The sequence below is a fragment of the Leptodactylus fuscus genome, chromosome 6 (assembly GCF_031893055.1).
Source record: "Leptodactylus fuscus isolate aLepFus1 chromosome 6, aLepFus1.hap2, whole genome shotgun sequence".
NCBI lineage: Eukaryota > Metazoa > Chordata > Amphibia > Anura > Leptodactylidae > Leptodactylus > Leptodactylus fuscus.
Window position 1 is genome coordinate 7,414,243 of NC_134270.1, and position 21,991 is coordinate 7,436,233.

The 21,991-nt window shown below is 48.4% G+C and overlaps 2 protein-coding genes across 2 annotated transcripts in view; one reads left to right on the forward strand and one right to left on the reverse strand.

Moving 5' to 3' along the window:
* NTN1 (netrin 1) overlaps nt 1–10,243 on the reverse strand; it is a 197,644-nt gene extending 187,401 nt beyond the window's left edge. The window contains exon 1 of the mRNA XM_075279300.1: nt 10,200–10,243. The gene's annotated coding sequence lies outside the window, so the exon portion shown is untranslated. The remainder of the gene's footprint in view (nt 1–10,199) is intronic.
* PIK3R5 (phosphoinositide-3-kinase regulatory subunit 5) overlaps nt 932–21,991 on the forward strand; it is a 77,307-nt gene continuing 56,247 nt past the window's right edge. The window contains exon 1 of the mRNA XM_075279321.1: nt 932–1,046. The gene's annotated coding sequence lies outside the window, so the exon portion shown is untranslated. The remainder of the gene's footprint in view (nt 1,047–21,991) is intronic.

Genomic DNA, 21,991 nt, shown 5'->3' on the forward strand with positions numbered 1-21,991 from the left:
CCATAGAAATGAATCCCAGATGGCACATGTCATATGAGTGTGATCCGAGTGCACCCCTTCTGCCTACACACTCGTCTGCATGAGGCCTATGTAAGCCGAATAACATTGTATTATACAAAGAAGACAAAGCGACCTGAGATAAGTGTGAGCTTGTGCTCGTCTTCCTTAGGAGCCGGCGCTCGCACCACCAGGGCTTCTTACAGTAAACTGTTGATGAAAGAAGCCGCTGGTTCCTGTTTTAACCACATAGACTTGTAGCTCAGGGTGTGGGCCTGATAATCCCCCAAACATCCTACAGAGAAGGTACGAAAACAGAAAAATGACCAAAATCACCGTCTGAGAGTCAGAGACATAAGGAGCACAATGGGATCAGAAGGGACAAAATCTACCCAAAGCCATCACTGCAGAGAGTCTGGGAACAGAACAAGGCGCCAGGTATAAGGCCACATACACACAGGCACATATAGGGTATGGAATATAGATGTGTGAATGAGGCCTAAGCCTGAGATACGACTTCTTCACACTAAAAATACCAGGAGTATATGAGTATAATAATATGTATATGTGTAGATTGTAAGCTTCTGAGGTTCATCTGAATGAGCGGTGTGTATTGGGCTATGGCCATCTCCATGCGATTACTAGAGCAGAGAGTTGTACAAATGACATCATATATAACTACTGGAATTGTCCCCAGTCATGGCCAGAAAATCTGCTGAGAAATACAACGAAACCTCGGCCACGCGAAACTGCCCGAAGTAGTGTCCTTGTAGAAAGGTATTAGGGGATTGTGCTTTCTGCCATGTTCACACTGCTCTGCATACATGTGTGTCCATCCTCCCGGGGAGGGGACAAGCTGTGCGATTCTGTGTGACTCTCCTCCGCCCGCCCCGCGCTGTCACACTCTCTGTCACTGATACTCTCTGCAGTTTCCTTACACAAGATGTGTGTGACTTGGGGCAGATGAAGACTTGGCATCTCCAGGGACCACTAATACAGAAACCCCTGCCCCGTGCAGGTGAGGGGAGGCGAGTGTAAGGAAGGCCAAGGTAAGTCCGAACAGTCTAAGAAAGTATCATTGCTGCAAAAAAACTCTGCAGATACAGTGTCATATAGTGTAATAAATGTAATGCAATGGTAAGGACTGAAAATATCACAGGGATTGTGCAAATAACAACTGACTAATAGATATACAGAATATTGTATCCTATATATCATACTGGGCTGCCCATGTGCTATCTATATAGAGATAGATAGATAGATAGATAGATAGATAGATAGATAGATAGGAGATAGATAGATAGATAGATAGATAGATAGATAGGAGATAGATAGATAGATAGATAGATAGATAGATAGATAGGAGATAGATAGATAGATAGATAGATAGATAGATAGATAGATAGATAGGAGATAGATAGATAGATAGATAGATAGATAGGAGATAGATAGATAGATAGATAGATAGATAGATAGGAGATAGATAGATAGGAGATAGATAGATAGATAGATAGATAGATAGATAGATAGATAGGAGATAGATAGATAGATAGATAGATAGATAGATAGGAGATAGATAGATAGATAGATAGATAGATAGATAGGAGATAGATAGATAGATAGATAGATAGATAGATAGATAGATAGGAGATAGATAGATAGATAGATAGATAGATAGATAGATAGATAGGAGATAGATAGATAGATAGATAGATAGATAGATAGATAGATAGAAGATAGATAGATAGATAGATAAATAGATAGATAGGAGATAGATAGATAGATAGATAGATAGATAGATAGATAGGAGATAGATAGATAGATAGATAGATAGATAGGAGATAGATAGATAGATAGATAGATAGATAGGAGATAGATAGATAGATAGATAGATAGATAGATAGATAGGAGATAGATAGATAGATAGATAGATAGATAGATAGGAGATAGATAGATAGATAGGAGATAGATAGATAGATAGACAGATAGATAGACAGATAGATAGGAGATAGATAGATAGATAGATAGATAGATAGATAGGAGATAGATAGATAGATAAATAGATAGATAGGAGATAGATAGATAGATAGATAGATAGATAGGAGATAGATAGATAGATAGATAGATAGATAGATAGATAGGAGATAGATAGATAGGAGATAGATAGATAGATAGATAGATAGATAGATAAATAGATAGATAGGAGATAGATAGATAGATAGATAGATAGATAGATAGATAGATAGATAGATAGGAGATAGATAGATAGATAGATAGATAGATAGATAGATAGATAGATAGGAGATAGATAGATAGGAGATAGATAGATAGATAGATAGATAGATAGGAGATAGATAGATAGATAGATAGATAGATAGATAGATAGATAGGAGATAGATAGATAGGAGATAGATAGATAGATAGATAGATAGATAGATAGATAGGAGATAGATAGATAGATAGATAGATGATAGATAGATAGATAGATGATAGATAGGACTGTATTAATAAAGTTTGCTGAAGAAAGCACAGGCTGTATTCACACGTTGTGATTTCTACAATACAGTCATCATAAAGTTGAGGGTCCTGATTTTTGTATATTCGGTCATGTCTGGACCAATCCTTTGCTTAAGCTGGTGCTGTGAAATTAGAAAGATCTGTTATTCAGGGGTTTGGGAAAGCTGAGTGTCAGCCCCGGTGTCAGCTGTAATAAAGGAAGAGATAGAAGTATCAATGGCCTAACACAATATCTTGCAGGGCTCAGGGTTGCGTGGTGTCCTATAACATGGTGGTCTGAGTACAGGACATCCCGGGGCCGCCGTGCAATTCACAATTTTGCAATGTTGCTTTCCTTACCATAAGTGCCCAATGCAGATCCTTCATAAGATGGTCCTTGAGTCACTGCCAGCCTATGACGGGCAGCAGAGAGGAAGGAGCGTCAGTGCCACTGTGGTTTCCTTATGGCAATACAAGAAAGCACCAGTTAAAGATGAGTCAAGTGTGGACTGTGCTAGAGAGGGAAAGTCATTCAGATGGAGAAACTCAAGAAAACAAGTAAAAGAATGAAAGGGACGGAGCTGAGGTTGCCAAGTAACACAAGTGATGGGGATATGAATATGTACTTGGGGATTTGTGCAGGGGTCACTATGGGACATAATACTGTGTGCAGGGGTCACTATGGGACATAATACTGTGTGCAGGGGCCACTATGGGACATAATACTGTGTGCAGGGGCCACTATGGGGGATAATACTGTGTGCAGGGGTCACTATGGGATATAATACTGTGTGCAGGGGTCACTATGGGACATAATATTGTGTGCAGGGGCCACTATGGGACATAATACTGTGTGCAGGGGCCACTATGGGGTATAATACTGTGTGCAGGGGCCACTATGGGATATAATACTGTGTGCAGGGGTCACTATGGGACATAATACTGTGTGCAGGGGCCACTATGGGACATAATACTGTGTGCAGGGGCCACTATGGGACATAATACTGTGTGCAGGGGCCACTATGGGACATAATACTGTGTGCAGGGGCCACTATGGGGGATAATACTGTGTGCAGGGGTCACTATGGGGTGTAATACTGTGTGCAGGGGCCACTATGGGACATAATACTGTGTGCAGGGGTCACTATGGGGGATAATACTGTGTGCAGGGGCCACTATGGGGGATAATACTGTGTGCAGGGGTCACTATGGGGGATAATACTGTGTGCAGGGGTCACTATGGGGGATAATACTGTGTGCAGGGGTCACTATGGGGGATAATACTGTGTGCAGGGGTCACTATGGGACATAATACTGTGTGCAGGGGCCACTATGGGGGATAATACTGTGTGCAGGGGCCACTATGGGGACATAATACTGTGTGCAGGGGCCACTATGGGGACATAATACTGTGTGCAGGGGCCACTATGGGGGATAATACTGTGTGCAGGGGTCACTATGGGACATAATACTGTGTGCAGGGGACACTATGGGACATAATACTGTGTACAGGGGCCACTATGGGACATAATACTGTGTGCAGGGGCCACTATGGGACATAATACTGTGTGCAGGGGCCACTATGGGGGATAATACTGTGTGCAGGGGTCACTATGGGACATAATACTGTGTGCAGGGGTCACTATGGGGGATAATACTGTGTGCAGGGGCCACTATGGAGCATAATAGTGTGTGCAGGGGTCACTATGGGGGATAATACTGTGTGCAGGGGCCACTATGGGACATAATACTGTGTGCAGGGGCCACTATGGGGGATAATACTGTGTGCAGGGGCCACTATGGGGGATAATACTGTGTGCAGGGGCCACTATGGGGGATAATACTGTGTGCAGGGGCCACTATGGGGGATAATACTGTGTGCAGGGGCCACTATGGGGTATAATACTGTGTGCAGGGGTCACTATGGGGCATAATACTGTGTGCAGGGGCCACTATGGGACATAATACTGTGTGCAGGGGCCACTATGGGACATAATACTGTGTGCAGGGGCCACTATGGGACATAATACTGTGTGCAGGGGCCACTATGGGGACATAATACTGTGTGCAGGGGCCACTATGGGACATAATACTGTGTGCAGGGACCACTATGGGACATAATACTGTGTGCAGGGGTCACTATGGGGGATAATACTGTGTGCAGGGGTCACTATGGGGGATAATACTGTGTGCAGGGGCCACTATGGGACATAATACTGTGTGCAGGGGCCACTATGGGGGATAATACTGTGTGCAGGGGCCACTATGGGGGATAATACTGTGTGCAGGGGCCACTATGGGGGATAATACTGTGTGCAGGGGCCACTATGGGGGATAATACTGTGTGCAGGGGCCACTATGGGGGATAATACTGTGTGCAGGGGCCACTATGGGGTATAATACTGTGTGCAGGGGTCACTATGGGGCATAATACTGTGTGCAGGGGCCACTATGGGACATAATACTGTGTGCAGGGGCCACTATGGGACATAATACTGTGTGCAGGGGCCACTATGGGACATAATACTGTGTGCAGGGGCCACTATGGGGACATAATACTGTGTGCAGGGGCCACTATGGGACATAATACTGTGTGCAGGGACCACTATGGGACATAATACTGTGTGCAGGGGTCACTATGGGGTATAATACTGTGTGCAGGGGCCACTATGGGACATAATACTGTGTGCAGGGGCCACTATGGGGACATAATACTGTGTGCAGGGGCCACTATGGGACATAATACTGTGTGCAGGGGCCACTATGGGGACATAATACTGTGTGCAGGGGCCACTATGGGACATAATACTGTGTGCAGGGGCCACTATGGGGGATAATACTGTGTGCAGGGGCCACTATGGGACATAATACTGTGTGCAGGGGCCACTATGGGGACATAATACTGTGTGCAGGGGCCACTATGGGGTATAATACTGTGTGCAGGGGCCACTATGGGGGATAATACTGTGTGCAGGGGCCACTATGGGACATAATACTGTGTGCAGGGGCCACTATGGGGACATAATACTGTGTGCAGGGGCCACTATGGGACATAATACTGTGTGCAGGGACCACTATGGGACATAATACTGTGTGCAGGGGTCACTATGGGGGATAATACTGTGTGCAGGGGCCACTATGGGGGATAATACTGTGGGCAGGGGTCACTATGGGACATAATACTGTGTGCAGGGGCCACTATGGGGGATAATACTGTGTGCAGGGGCCACTATGGGACATAATACTGTGTGCAGGGGCCACTATGGGGACATAATACTGTGTGCAGGGGCCACTATGGGACATAATACTGTGTGCAGGGACCACTCTGGGACATAATACTGTGTGCAGGGGTCACTATGGGGGATAATACTGTGTGCAGGGGCCACTATGGGGGATAATACTGTGTGCAGGGGCCACTATGGGGACATAATACTGTGTGCAGGGACCACTATGGGACATAATACTGTGTGCAGGGGTCACTATGGGACATAATACTGTGTGCAGGGGCCAGTTTGGGGTATAATAGAGTGCGCAACCCCCGCCATTCCTAGTTATGCCACTGATAATAGACTGTGAGTATCAGGATTCCAGCAGCACAGAGTATTTCAGAGACATGAGATGAGTATTAGTCCGCAGTGCAGGGTTCTCAGGGGGTCTTGTACTATAAAGGCCTCTCTCTCTTTGATCCGTTTTGTAGTTTTCCCTGTTTGGCTCTCCATAGACTTCCTGAGTATTTTTGATGCTTTTTGCAGCGGTTTTTATTTGTTGCAGCCGATCCATGTAACTGGGTGTAACCGTGTGAACAGATGATGACAGTCGTATACAAGTGTATGGGACTCGGAAGTCAGGCTATGGGGCTCAGCGGCGGTGTGAGAGCCGGCCTTTGTTTTGTGATCTACATCCTCTTGCAGACAATTACACCAGGATCGGTGGCCAGATAATGATCTAGAACTATTCACGGTCAAATGAGGTCATTAGAAGAAGGATTGGGGTCAGAGAGATGTTACACATCATGTGAATGTGGTCCTGGCATCTCCCCATTACTATGCAGGTCAGGCTGGGGGTCCAAGGGAACATTTTTTGACAATGAGCTTGTAAGAGATGTTTAGAATGATATAAGGCCGGGGTAGGGAACCTTCGGCTCTCCGGCTGCTGTGAAACTACAACTCCCAGCATGCTCCATTCGCTTCCATAGGAGTTCCAAGAACAGCATGCTGGGTAGTTATCCGTACGTTCCCTACCCCTGATATACAGGATCCTTCTGTGCTCCTTTTCAGAGGTGACATGGTTCCTCCCGACACAGAGGGAATGACCAACAAGGCCCCGGCCGTGACCTCACCAGTGATTGGCTGGGTAGTATTTACTGTGTGTCGGGGCGGACCAGGAAGAAGTGAGCGGCAGGAGACCTGTGCAGAGTCGGAGTGGTGAGGGACCTGTGCAGAGTCGGAGTGGCGAGAGACCTGTGCACAATCAGAGTGGCAGGAGAACTGTGCAGAGTCGGAGTGGCAGGGGACCTGTGCACAATCGGAGTGGCGGGGGACCTGTGCAGAGTCGGAGTGGCGGGGGACCTGTGCACAATCGGAGTGGCGGGGGACCTGTGCAGAGTCGGAGTGGTGAGGGACCCGTGCAGAGTCGGAGTGGCGGGAGAACTGTGCAGAGTCGGAGTGGCGGGGGACCTGTGCAGAGTCGGAGTGGTGAGGGACCCGTGCAGAGTCGGAGTGGTGAGGGACCCGTGCAGAGTCGGAGTGGCGGGAGAACTGTGCAGAGTCGGAGTGGCGAAAGACCTGTGCACAATCGGAGTGGCGGGAGAACTGTGCAGAGTCGGAGTGGCAGGGGACCTGTGCACAATCGGAGTGGCGGGGGACCTGTGCAGAGTCGGAGTGGTGAGGGATCCGTGCAGAGTCGGAGTGGCGGGAGAACTGTGCAGAGTCGGAGTGGCGAGAGACCTGTGCACAATCGGAGTGGCGGGAGAACTGTGCAGAGTCGGAGTGGCGGGGGACCTGTGCACAATCGGAGTGGCGGGGGACCTGTGCAGAGTCGGAGTGGCGGGGGACCTGTGCAGAGTCGGAGTGGCGGGGGACCTGTGCAGAGTCGGAGTGGCGGGGGACCTGTGCAGAGTCGGAGTGGCGGGGGACCTGTGCAGAGTCGGAGTGGTGGGGGACCTGTGCAGAGTCGGAGTGGCGGGGGACATGTGCAGAGTCGAAGTGGCGGGAGACCTGTGCAGAGTCGGAGTGGCGGGGGACCTGTGCAGAGTCGAAGTGGCGGGAGACCTGTGCAGAGTCGGAGTGGCGGGGGATCTGTGCAGAGTCGGAGTGGCGGGAGACCTGTGCAGAGTTGGAGTGGCGGGGGACCTGTGCAGAGTCGGAGTGGCGGGGGACCTGTGCAGAGTCGGAGTGGCGGGGGACCTGTGCAGAGTCGGAGTGGCGGGGGACCTGTGCAGAGTCGGAGTGGCGGGGGACCTTTAAGCAGTCCCTATCATTTCAACAAACTTTGCATGATTTGGATACTTCAGGCGATAGTAAGTAACTCCGCAGATATCTTATCGGAGAGTGATGGCTCTTATCAGACGGTTTCCCTGCTCCTCTTCCTCTGTCACACTAAAAATCAATGCTCGTCTCAAGACAGAAGGCGGGTCACAAGACTCGCACGTCTCAAGTCTGTAAAAATCTGCCGGACTGCTATAACAATGAATAAGAGAGGGGGGAGAGGTTTTCCATCTCAAAATCCACCTGCAAAAATCTCAGTTAGACCCTCCCCTTATGAGGAGTGGGCAGGAGATAAAGAGAACAAAACAGGCTTAAGCTGAGTAGAAACTTTCTAACACAACTAAAACATCATATCAGTACAGGTCAGTACTTCTCTGTATATGTCCTGCAGGATCCTGACACCACACGGATACAGAGCAGATTCTCCTCTACTCACTGTACAGTGTATGGCGGATCAGAGAGATGTATAGGCTGCAGAGGGGAAAACTGCTAATAGTGACCAGAAATAACCTCACTCCTCATGTCCAGACACATGGCCTATGTGATAAGTCACCGTCTGATCCGATACGTGGTGATCTTCAGCAGTCCCATACACGTGAGTGGTGCAGGGGTCTCACAGCGGACTTGTTGCCGCACTCCCGGGGTATCCTGTGTATAGTGGAGGATGATGAAGCAGCGGCCAAACATAAGCTGCTTGTCTTGGGGTGGGAGATGACTGTAAGAGGGTTACACTACCCCGCCCCTGGCTGACCACTGGTACAGAGTGCGGATGAGACCCCTGGTGAGCAAAGGAGAACAACATGGCTGACAACGTAATAACGCCGACAGAAAAGATAATATAGAGGCAGCACGATCCTATTACAGGGCACATCCACCTCTACAAGTAATTGTCTGCATTGTTCTGATACATCCAAAGTTCAGGCAAATTACTCTAATTATCTGCTACCATTTGATGTATACAGGTGCTATGCAGAACTATGCATCTTCATGGTTACAGACTACAGACTAACCAGTGTAGTCTGATCCCGCAGTCGTTCCCCCTGACATGTCACTTACTGGGAAATCCCTGAAGTGTCCGCACAAGAGCCTAAAGTCTATATGGCAGGTCTGTGTGTGGAGGGGTGGAAGGAGTCACGTCATATAGTCTGTATATACAGTCTGTATACAGTAACAGGTCAGTCTGTATATATAGTCTGTATACAGTAACAGGTCAGTCTGTGATTGGGTAATGATGTCACATTGTGTAAGTACGAAGGTCACATAGTCTATATACAGTAACACATCAGTCTGTGATTGGACGGTGATGTCACAGAGTGAGCAGTGATGTCACATTGTATATAGCAGGTAAGTCTGTGATTGGATGGTGATGTCACAGAGTAAGCAGTGAGGTCACAATGTATATACCAGGTCAGTCTGTGATTGGGTGAGATCGGTGCACTCACAGTCTTTGTATTGTGATGTCATAATATGAATCTTTGTATTAGGATAGTTTGTGGTTGGATGATGATGTCAGAGAGTGAATCGGTCCGGACCACCATGTTCATGATCTCCCGGTGTCAGGGGATAGTCTGTGACTTTGAGCTGATAGTGAGGCCGAGTCTCTGGAGCAGTAAAACCTTGGAGGGAATGTTGATATAAAATGAGTTCTTTAAGACCTTGCAGACTCTGCACTTACAAATAATTATTACCCGGCCCCCCTTTATATGAGGGGTATTGGGGAGGCCGTACGAGTTGGAGGATTGCCCTCTATGACGTATGATGGCAGTATACTGTAACTTGTATACACTGTATCTTGACGTGACTATAGTTTGGTCTCGTAGCCTGTACTCTATATAATAATACATGTTCTGCTCCTTCCAAGACGTCTTGGTTCTAAGCAGAGTCTTGATGTATAAGAACTGTGACATTACCAGAACACAAGTCTGTTGGGCCGCGGCTTTGTGACTGTTTGCGTTGCGTCTTTACCCCCATAGGGTTCAGCACATGTGACCGGTGCCCTCACACAACAAGGAGCTCCTATAACACTCCCTCAGTTCTTTACATGTTTTGGTGCTCAGTCGGGCTGTGTATACGGGGGGCATGTTAAAGGGAACCCGTCATGTGTATTTGGGACACTAAACCACCAGTAGATCCTTAAAGGGGATGTCTGGGAAATACAGATTCAGATACAGCCATGATGGTGTCACAGTCTGAGGGCAGTTACTGGGGTAGTGAACTTACCTTCCTTGTGCAATATTTCTGGAAGTCTCCTTGTCATCTGTATGCGAATGATCTGTTTGGTACCACCGTGGCGCGGCGGCATCTCCTGATTATCCCTCTTACCTGTGGTTGCCATCCCCTAATAAAGTGGTCCTCCGGCAGACACGGCCATACCCTGCGAACTAAACAATGCACATGGATTAAAAGGGCGCAATGTCGCTAACCAACCCTACAACAGCATATAAGGGGTTCGGAAGAGATTGTGGTGGTGATGGGACACACCCTGGAAGCCACCTTGTATACATATGTTCTATTAGATGGGACCACAACGTCCTCCCAGCAGGTACAAATACAAGATGGCGTCTGATCGGAAACATTGGGGAGGCTGAACTACAAAGAAGCAAGTCTAGTGTGTCATAGCCATATGGGAGGGGGAGGGGATCTGGGTGCAGGGTGCAGTGTTTGCATCTTCCATTAGAAGGAGTTGAGGATTGCCCGTCTGGACTCAGGTACTCTATGAGGATTGCCCGTCTGGGCTCAGGTACTCTATGAGGATTGCCCGTCTGGGCTCAGGTTCTCTATGAGGATTTTCCGTCTGGGCTCAGGTACTCTATGAGGATTGCCCGTCTGGACTCAGGTACTCTATGAGGATTGCCCGTCTGGGCTCAGGTTCTCTATGAGGATTGCCCGTCTGGGCTCAGGTACTCTATGAGGATTGCCCGTCTGGGCTCAGGTACTCTATGAGGATTGCCCGTCTGGGCTCAGGTTCTCTATGAGGATTGTCCGTCTGGGCTCAGGTTCTCTATGAGGATTGCCCGTCTGGGCTCAGGTACTCTATGAGGATTGTCCGTCTGGGCTCAGGTACTCTATGAGGATTGCCCGTCTGGGCTCAGGTTCTCTATGAGGATTGCCCGTCTGGGCTCAGGTTCTCTATGAGGATTGCCCGTCTGGGCTCAGGTTCTGTTACGATACTGGTGATACAGCTGGAATCCAATAGCCAGGAAGGACGGCAGACACAGCGGAGTAGGAGACTTGGTCGATGGATAGCCAGAGGTTGGTGCACAGAGCGGGTAGTCGGGTGAAGCCAGGAGTCGGTACACGGAGCGGGTAGTCAGATGAAGCCAGGAGTCGGTACACAGAGCGGGTAGTCGGGTGAAGCCAGGAGTCGGTACACGGGGCGGGTAGTCAGATGAAGCCAGGAGTCGATACACGGAGCGGGTAAGCAGGAGAAGCCAGGAGTCAGTACACGGAGCGGGTAAGCAGGAGAAGCCAAGGTATACTGAGCAAGAATACCTCAGAGCTAGAGGACTGGGAACAAACACAATACTCAAGCATTGTTTATAATATGCTCTGGCTATATATAGGGCCAAACAGGAAACAAGATGGCCGCCAACAGGAAACAAGATGGCCATGGTCATGAAGCAATACTCGCCATATTAACTGTGGGCAAGAGTCAGGGAACAGCAGCCTCCAGTGGTGGGAGTAGTAATGACATTTGAATAGCGGCCACCAGTGGAGATCCTTGGAACAGCATCTTCACATGATGATGAAACACAGGTTCTAACACACAGATTCTGACAGGTTCTCTATGAGGATTGTCCGTCTGGGCTCAGGTTCTCTATGAGGATTGCCCGTCTGGGCTCAGGTTCTCTATGAGGATTGCCCGTCTGGGCTCAGGTACTCTATGAGGATTGCCCGTCTGGGCTCAGGTACTCTATGAGGATTGCCCGTCTGGGCTCAGGTACTCTATGAGGATTGCCCGTCTGGGCTTAGGTACTCTATGAGGATTGTCCCTCTGGGCTCAGGTACTCTATGAGGATTGTCCCTCTGGGCTCAGGTACTCTATGAGGATTGCCCGTCTGGGCTCAGGTACTCTATGAGGATTGCCCGTCTGGGCTCAAGTTCTCTATGAGGATTGCTGGTCTGAGCTCAGGTACTCTATGAGGATTGCCCGTCTGGGCTCAGGTACTCTATGAGGATTGCCCGTCTGGGTTCAGGTACTCTATGAGGATTGCCCGTCTGGGCTCAGGTACTCTATGAGGATTGTCCGTCTGGGCTTAGGTACTCTATGAGGATTGCCCGTCTGGGCTCAGGTACTCTATGAGGATTGCCCGTCTGGGCTCAGGTACTCTATGAGGATTACCCCTCTGGGCTCAGGTACTCTATGAGGATTGCCCGTCTGGGCTCAGGTACTCAATGAGAATTGCCCGTCTGGGCTCAGGTTCTCTATGAGGATTGCCCGTCTGGGCTCAGGTACTCTATGAGGATTGCCCGTCTGGGCTCAGGTTCTCTATGAGGATTGCCCGTCTGGGCTCAGGTTCTCTATGAGGATTGTCCGTCTGGGCTCAGGTTCTCTATGAGGATTGCCCGTCTGGGCTCAGGTTCTCTATGAGGATTGCCCGTCTGGGCTCAGGTTCTCTATGAGGATTGTCCGTCTGGGCTCAGGTACTCTATGAGGATTGCCCGTCTGAGCTCAGGTACTCTATGAGGATTGCCCGTCTGGGCTCAGGTTCTCTATGAGGATTGCCCGTCTGGGCTCAGGTTCTCTATGAGGATTGCCCGTCTGGGCTCAGGTACTCTATGAGGATTGCCCGTCTGGGCTCAGGTACTCTATGAGGATTGCCCGTCTGGGCTCAGGTACTCTATGAGGATTGCCCGTCTGGGCTCAGGTACTCTATGAGGATTGCCCGTCTGGGCTCAGGTACTCTATGAGGATTGCCCGTCTGGGCTCAGGTACTCTATGAGGATTGCCCGTCTGGGCTCAGGTACTCTATGAGGATTGCCCGTCTGGGCTCAGGTACTCTATGAGGATTGCCCGTCTGGGCTCAGGTACTCTATGAGGATTGTCCGTCTGGGCTCAGGTACTCTATGAGGATTGCCCGTCTGGGCTCAGGTACTCTATGAGGATTGCCCGTCTGGGCTCAGGTACTCTATGAGGATTGCCTGTCTGGGCTCAGGTACTCTATGAGGATTGCCCGTCTGGGCTCAGGTACTCTATGAGGATTGCCCGTCTGGGCTCAGGTCCTCTATGAGGATTGCCTCTCTGGGCTCAGGTACTCTATGAGGATTGCCCGTCTGGGCTCAGGTTCTCTATGAGGATTGCCCGTCTGGGCTCAGGTACTCTATGAGGATTGCCCGTCTGGGCTCAGGTCCTCTATGAGGATTGCCCGTCTGGGCTCAGGTTCTCTATGAGGATTGCCCGTCTGGGCTCAGGTACTCTATGAGGATTGTCCGTCTGAGCTCAGGTCCTCTATGAGGATTGTCCGTCTGAGCTCAGGTCCTCTATGAGGATTGCCCGTCTGGGCTCAGGTTCTCTATGAGGATTGCCCGTCTGGGCTCAGGTACTCTATGAGGATTGTCCGTCTGAGCTCAGGTCCTCTATGAGGATTGTCCGTCTGAGCTCAGGTCCTCTATGAGGATTGCCCGTCTGGGCTCAGGTTCTCTATGAGGATTGCCCGTCTGGGCTCAGGTACTCTATGAGGATTGTCCCTCTGGGCTCAGGTACTCTATGAGGATTGCCTGTCTGGGCTCAGGTACTCTATGAGGATTGCCCGTCTGGGCTCAGGTTCTCTATGAGGATTGCCCCTCTGGGCTCAGGTACTCTGTGAGGATTGCCCCTAGGCCTCTCATGTAGACTTTTTCGTCTTCCTGGCCTTAGCTATTTTTTCCTTTATCTCTTGTGTCAGGGTCTGCTCTCGGTTTTTGAGTCACCCGGCCGGTTATCGTGCACCTCTCATAATAAGACTGATAACCTTTACAGCAGGACACTTTATGACTCATTAGTGATGTCACAATAATAGAGATCATTACAACCCCCCTCCCCCCCTTAGTTACTGAAGAGTCCACAGGGACAGAATAACAAGACACCAGCGTCCCCGCCCGTCCCCTCCACTCTCGGGGTTTCCCAAGGCTTCATTTCTCTCGTGTATCGTCATCTATCGCCTTAGACATCTCATCTCGTGTCCTGCAGTTGATCTCGGAGCGTCTTCTGCTTCTTGCACGTGTCAGCTTTAGTGTAAGACCTGGCGAGTGAGATTATACGAGGGCGACATCGAACACTAAAGCTCCCTGAGGATTTAGGGGCAAACATTTCAGGAGCAGGTGACCCCAACAACATCGCTGCACCCGTACAGACCACATCTATGTTCAAGGTTTCTTACCTATTAAAATTCGTCACTACCAGGACCCCTGAAGCCTCTATGACCTCTATGTACCCCCTTCTTGTATCGATAGGGACCCACATGACACCTACCCCTTCTGTTATCACAATTTCCAATCTATGTTATTGATTTTGTCCCCCCCCCGATCCCCGCCTGCTCTCCACTTCCTGGTTCAGATCACCACACAGGAAATGGCAGGAAGTGCTGCTCAGCCAATCACGGGCCGCCGAGGTGACCTGCTCTGATCAGTGATCGGCTGAGCAGGACCAGGAAGCAGAGACGGCGCCGCCAGGGATCAGAGAATATCACTGTTATTTACTAGGATTGGCCAATCATTAAGTCACTTAGCATTGTATTCCCTGGAGAATCCCTTTAATTATTCCTATATCACCTTGCTTTGCTGTAGGGGGGCTGGAGAGAATGTATAATGTAGTACACATAGTGGATGGGGGCACCAGATGGGGGCACAAGTTACCTAATACTTCACCTACTACAGGCAAGTCTCCAAATCCAGGTAAAGGATGGTTCGGTTCCATGTGCTCAGTCGTTCTATTGTCTGCGTGCTTGTGGATATTGCTAAGCATCAGATAGCACCAACTCCATTGTGACTCGCTATATTTAGCAAGAAGATGAATAAGGGGCAGGTGATGGGGATGACGTGGCCCCTAGTACAACATTGCATGGACTCCGACTAGGACCTGTATGTACAGAGATATTTCCCCTCTAAAATGAAAGCTTTCCTATGTCTCTGTACATATCCAAAGTAGCATGTACGTGACAACGCAATGGCGACATTATTAAGGGTCAGTGCAGTAAAATGATACCATCGCAGGTAGACAGCGAGGCGCGGGGTAGCGGCACTTGTCCAGTTACAGCATTACAGGACTTGGCCATTGTTTATATACCTGTTGGCCGAACCAGTGATGTTTCCCAACCCCTCATACGCATGTAGGTTGGTTCGGCCACGGGGCCTGTGTTACTAAATGGGGAAGGGGAGGTATCTGGCAATGACTAGTCTCACCTAAGAGATGCTGAATTCAATATCCCCAGATACCAGTGACAGTCAGCACAGTGGGTGCATTGGATTGTGAGTATGGAGACCCTCACGGACATACAAGTACAGGGATATAGACTAGTCACCGAGAAGGCTTTCTATTCCACCCCATCAGTTTCTCAATCATAACCCAACTGCAAATACCTGGATATCCTACACCTGTGTCAGCAAGCGCGGCCTCGGGTCTGGGGGTCTCCATCACTATTAGAATGAAATGGATGGTGAATAAGAGAAGTTTATAGGATGGTGAACTCATAGACCACCAATAGGACAGACCTATGCCTTGAATGGATTGTATAGTAAACTATCACAACCATCAGAACCAGTGCAACCAGCGCAACCAGTGCTACTCACTGGAGACGTCTGACTACGCGGAGGGAACTTTGTGTCACATTAGAAGAGAAATATAAACCAGATACGAGGTTACAGAAGGTCGCTCTATACTGAATGTGGAGGTTATTCGGTAGCACTTGCAGAAATACAAAGCCCGTACGTTGCAGAAATACAGACGGCACATGACTAGTCAGCGGACGCGGTAACAGGACGGAGAGCTGTGACCCCGGAGGCGGAGGCTTTCATGTATGGCGGGATTGGGGTGGCAGTCATACGATCATCAATATCCACAAGAGATAAAAATGGATGAAAATGCAAAATGTAGTCCCAAGGTTAGTGACCATTATACAGCCAATGTGAGCACGAGGTACTGCAAAACCGTGCTAGTGGATGCAAATGGCTGGCCGTCCGCTTAGAGGTCAATGGAAAGAAAAAAGTAGATGTGTTTCTGTCGAAGGACACAAACATACAGTATAAGGCTAAGCTCACATTTCGGTTCATGAAGTCCGTTGTTCTCATCCCCTCTCATTCAGTCTAATGTAAAGGATAAGACAGGAGTTTCCTTCCATCATGTCTGATGACGTTTAGGCCGAGGCCCCGCGTAGTGTAAATGCCACAGAGTATTACAGGAGATTCTGGCTAATCCCATCCACACATCACAGGAAAATATCTACAGCGGACACGGCGACATGTCAATCATACCTACGGAAACGCTGGAATTTTCCATATGAGTGTCCTGGAAGCAGAAAGTGCGCAGGGTTCTCCTGCTGATTTGGCTGCGGCTCGCTAGGTGGGGCCTTCGCCTCAAGACAGAAGAAATAGTCCTGAAAGTTCTTGGCATTGGAGTGAATGGAGACGGAGAGGTCGTTCCAGCGATGCTTAAGACCATGTTCACACCTACACCAGAATCTCCACAGCAATGTCCGCCTGAAAATCAGCAGAGGAAACAGATCTGCACCAAGGAGATTTTCAAATCAAATGAAAGACCCCCCATTATAGTGAATGAGGACTGCCGGGCTCCTGTGTGTTACTGCTATTCTAGCCATGAGCAGAACACGCCAGTCTGATCCCAGTGTAAGTCTGTTGCCCTCATCCTATGACGGACAAGAGCACTGGGCTTTAGTAATGGGAATGTGAGCTCAGTGTATACAACCTTCTAGTGTATAATACAGTGACATACCTGCAGGAAATATTATCAAACAACAAGTCGGCCATTCCTCTCACCTCACATCCACCACGTCACATCCACTCACTAAAGCTCTTTATTCTGTGGCTGTTCTGAATCTGTATAAAGAATGAACCACTTTATACGTGCCATTCCCAAGTGTATACTGACAAATCTTAAGGGTAAGCTCACACGGAGTATCTTGGTCAGGATTTGGAGGCCGTATCTGCCTCAAAACCCAATCAATGGGAGCTGCTCAGGTCTTTTTTCTGGGAGCCGTTTCTTCCGACATGTCCATTCTTCAGGTGGAGTCACCTCGTGCTTCAGCCTGAAGACGCTCCCTCCTCTGGACTAGCACCATTCTTTGGGTCTAATCCGGAGCGGCATGCGTGGCTGGATGCCGGTGCAGTGCACCCACTTTCAGTCGTGGCTACCCAGCCTCCGCCTCAGGTTCCGATCCTAATGGACCGCATGGCAAGAAGAGATCTACAGACTGTGCTAAGGTCGGAAGTCCTGATGGAATAGCAAAACAATGGCAGTGTTTGTGGCCAATAGGTCTGCGCTCCAATGCATTGTCTTAGATGTATCACCTATACAAAGGCCACATATAGATAGTGAAACCTAGCACTGACCTCACCATAAAGATCCATTATTCCCTACAATCTTCCTTCCTAACGTTCCACAGTGCTCCATACTAGAGATGAGCGAGTTGTATTCGCTCAAATACCGCCCTGCCATAGGTAGCGGCCGAACACCAAGGGGTTAAGCGCATCAAATATTGCTCATGTCTACTCCATACCTATGGGCCGAAGGTGGAAAACATGTATACCTGTATATTATATAAAGCTTACGTCCACTTCTCAGCACCATCCTGAGTTACATACATTGCACTGATCCCCAGTTCTAGCCCATACTCCAGAGCTGTACTCCTAGTTCTGCAGATGGCAGTGCCTGGATAGAGATTACTTTGGTTTTTTGCATCTAGCGCCCACACCAGTCACTGCACGGTCATATAATAATGACTATAATAAAGTAGGGACACATCTATGAACCTGCTGATGGTGACAGCTATAGCAAACCCCAAGAGGAGTCGGTCCCAGCCTGCCACTTCTTATACAACCACACATGGACAAATCATTCACATATCATATTCAGCAATATCTGTGTATCTGGGCAGAGAGGGGTTAATAAATACTCTTGCAGCATTGAAAAGCAGAATCCGACCACAGACCAGGAAGTGAGAAGAACAGGAGGAAGTCGGTGTTTTGCAAATGCTGGTGTTTACAAAGTTTCCCTTCCACCTCGCCGTTATAGGACCGAGCATGTCAATGAGGGATCTGGCAAGTTGTACCAACCCTCCATGCCACATGAAACACAAGCCCACCGGCCAGCAGACAACGCTGTCAGCATCACATGACCGCAAATCATATGGTCTTACTGCTGTACAGGCAGCCGCAACGTGCAGTCACATGTTACCGCCATGGTGGCCTGCAATGAACTCCTGGAGGAAATCCTAATAGGGCACTGATGTCCACACCAGGATATCACTGCATAGATACTGACTGATCCATTCACAGGACTGGTGTTTTACTGGCTCGTGTGACCAATCCACAAAAAAAATTTCCTGCACTCAAATCTATGAGCGAATCCGTGAAAACAGCTGCAGTTGTGTGCACGGCGCCTTGGCATCAGTGACATACTAATAATGGGCTCCAACCTCTGTAATGGGAACCCATTATACAGTGAGGTTTACCATAACACTACGGCTGGGGCTACACCTTGCAGAATTGCAGCTTTTTTTGCTGCAGTTTTTTGACCCAAAGTGGATTGAGCAGAAGGAAGAAGTAGAAGATCCTCCTAGACATTCCCGTTCCTTCTGTAGCCAGTCTTGGCTTTGGCTCAAAGAAACACTGCAGCAAAATCTGCAACAAAAAGGCAACGCCTAAAATTAGTTTTTGGCTAATCAGACAGGTGGCCGGGGAGGTGGTAAAAAAACAATACAAACCTCATCTACCCCATCAGGAGCAGAGATGTCCTCAGTCCTGCACAGCGGTGATGGGAGCCTCAGCAGGATCAGTGTGACCGGGGACCGGAGCTGAGGAAAGACTGCCGGGACAGCAGAGCGGGGGTAGGAGAACAGGCCGCATTGTATGTGCAGCATTTAGCCCAGAAAACCTCTTTAGGCCGAGGCTCCACGTTGCAGAAACGCCGCTTTTTTTGTTGCAGACTTTGTTGCATTTTTTTTGGGCCAAAGCCAAGAATGGCTACAATAGGAATGGGAAATATCTGGGAAGTTCTTCTGCGTCTCCCTTCTGCTCAATCCATTCTTGGCTTTGGCTCGAAAAAAGGCAACAAAATCTGCAACAAAAAAAGCTCCAGCGTTTCTGCAACGTGGGCCTTATCCTTAAAGAGGTGAACGTATATAGTTATAACTAAAGATGAGTGAGTACTGTTGGAGACGGCATGCACCCATAGGAATGAATGGAAGCGGCCGGCTCGCAGACTTTGCTGGCGGCTGGCCGCTTAACCCCCTGTATGCTGGCTAGTACTCACTCATCTCTAGTTATAACCCCTTCATGTCCATCTTCTGTATACCTGCAGGGTTGGTTCGGTAGGTTCATGTAAACTTATGCACACGGCTGTGCCGTTTCTTTTTCAGAAACCTTAGGAGGCATTCACACGGAGAAACGTGGCGCTGATTCTGCCCTAATAACCCGCAGCAGAATCAGCCCTGATAAGAAGACTCCCAATGATTTCAGAGGGTTCTGTCTGATAATTCGCACCACGTTACTTCGTGTGAATGCTCCCATAGGAGTAATGGCCGTGTGATGGCGGTTTTCGAGTGACGGCCATTATAAAGTCCATACATTTCAATGCATTTATTCACATGGCGCTATCTATATCCACTTTGATGAACAAAGATTTGTACATGTCCATTTATTCGCAGACAAAAAAATCAGGACTTTTGCGTCTGTTTAAAAAACAGTTTCATGTCGGACGTCGAGCATCCATTATTTTTTAGCAGTAAAGTCTAGTCCGCCATACTGTACGTTATTATTATCCTTTTATTTTTTCTGCACATGCGCAGGAATAAACCCCCCCCCAAAAAAACTCCCCACACATTAACATCAGTCAGAATCAGTCAGTGTCTGTTAACAATAGGACACTATAAGGCCCTGTTCCCACGGAGTAACGCGGCGCTCAAACTGACACGTAAACACGTGTCACAGTGAGCGCTGGAAAACAGATCCCATTGACTTCAATGTGTTACACACGTTAAACGGAACCCATTGAAGTCAGCGGGATTCTGTTTTGACGCGCTCACTCTGACACGTGTTTACGTGTCAGATTGAGCGCCGCGTTACTCCATGGGAATGGGACCTAAGACTGGATATTCAACGGTAGTGTGAACTTAACCTAAGGGTGGAATGCTATGATATACTGTCAGTTTCAAGCTTGATAGGCTTAGATACATGAGCTCCAGACTGTTTATAGGCTTAGATACATTAGCCAGACAGACGGTTTATAAGCTTAGATACATGAGCTAAGCAGACTGTTCATAGGCTTAGATACATTAGCCACAGACTGTATTTGACATGTTAGGCTTAGGGTCACCGTCTAGGTAGATAGGCTTAGATACACTGGTGCAGCATACAGTATCACTAATGATAGGCACGGATACACTGGGACTCAGTAGACAGTATCACACTTCTTAAAGGGGCCTTCCAAAATCTTGATGATCTATCCTAAACTTAGGTTATCAATATGCGATCGGTCCCCGGCGCCCACTGATCTGCTGTTCTCTAAGAATAGAGCTGGGAACGGACAGCGCCGTCCTCTCTGTAGTGGCTGGACAGAGGTACTGCAGATCAATAGGAGTTGGCCACTGTCTACCTCCTGCGCCATTCTCTGTGTATCGGCAGCTAATAGTTGTGGTTGTCGGTTGTCAGTCCCTTACAGACCAGATATAGTGACCTATCCTTAAGATCAGTCATTATGTGTAGTGCGGAAAGCCCCTTTAAGTGAAGACACCGGAGGAGGGGGAGGGGAGTAGAAGCACAATATAACAGTAAACAATTGCTAAAGTTTTTACCCTTACGCAATAGTCACTATAGGAGGAACTACTTTGCATTTTGTCTAAGCTGAAGGAAGGAAGAAGATATTTTTAACAATAAAAGCCTAAAATAATTGTAAAGTTGTCGTCCTCGGCATTTCGGGTCTTGGGGCCCATATTGGCCAATGACCGCTCACCCCATAATGGCAGCAATGACTGGTGAGAATGGAGGGAAGGGGGATCTCACTTCGGAAAATTCCAGTGATTGACAGTGATCTTTAAGGAAATCTGGCGCTGAGCATTCCCTGCAGCGCCCCCGCAGGCAGGATGAGGCATTACACATGTTGTCTATGTAAGATCTTCTCTTATTTGTATCCATCCCGTTCTTCCCATTTTTGACACCCGAGTGTCACCCGTATGGCATCAGCTTTATCCGACCACATAAAACAAGATGGATTTCATTGGTCTTTGACTTCTCACCCCCGACCCAGCAGACTTCCATCCGTCTTACATTTGTTAGAAATAATTCCATTGATTTGTATTGGGTTGGCGTGTCCGGGAAACCACATGAGGTTCATTCCGGACATGGCTGGGGTTTCTATTCCTGACAAGGGAACGTTTGTATTTTTGGTTCCCTTTATGTGTAAATCACGATGAAACGTGAAAAGGGAACTTCGGATTTTATCAGATCATAACAATAAACTCAGCAAGTCGATATTTATTACAGGGAGAGAAGGCGATGACGTCGTGTTATTTCCCCTAGAAGAAGGCGGATTGTCATTTCTACAGGATTGTCATGTCCATAAGCTGGTGGTGAGGGGGGCGCTGTTACATTGTAGTCTATGGAATGTGATAATGGTGGGAGGCGGTACTGCAGCTGACTAATGGACAATGAGGGACCTTTCTGGTTTATAGCTGGTCATAGTGTGAACAAGCCCGTACCCGGGACACAAAGGACTGCAGATTACTAAACCAATGGATATGTGTTGCTATAACTTACTTCATTCTTTCCATATTATATGGGGCAGAATGAGATGGACCTGTTGT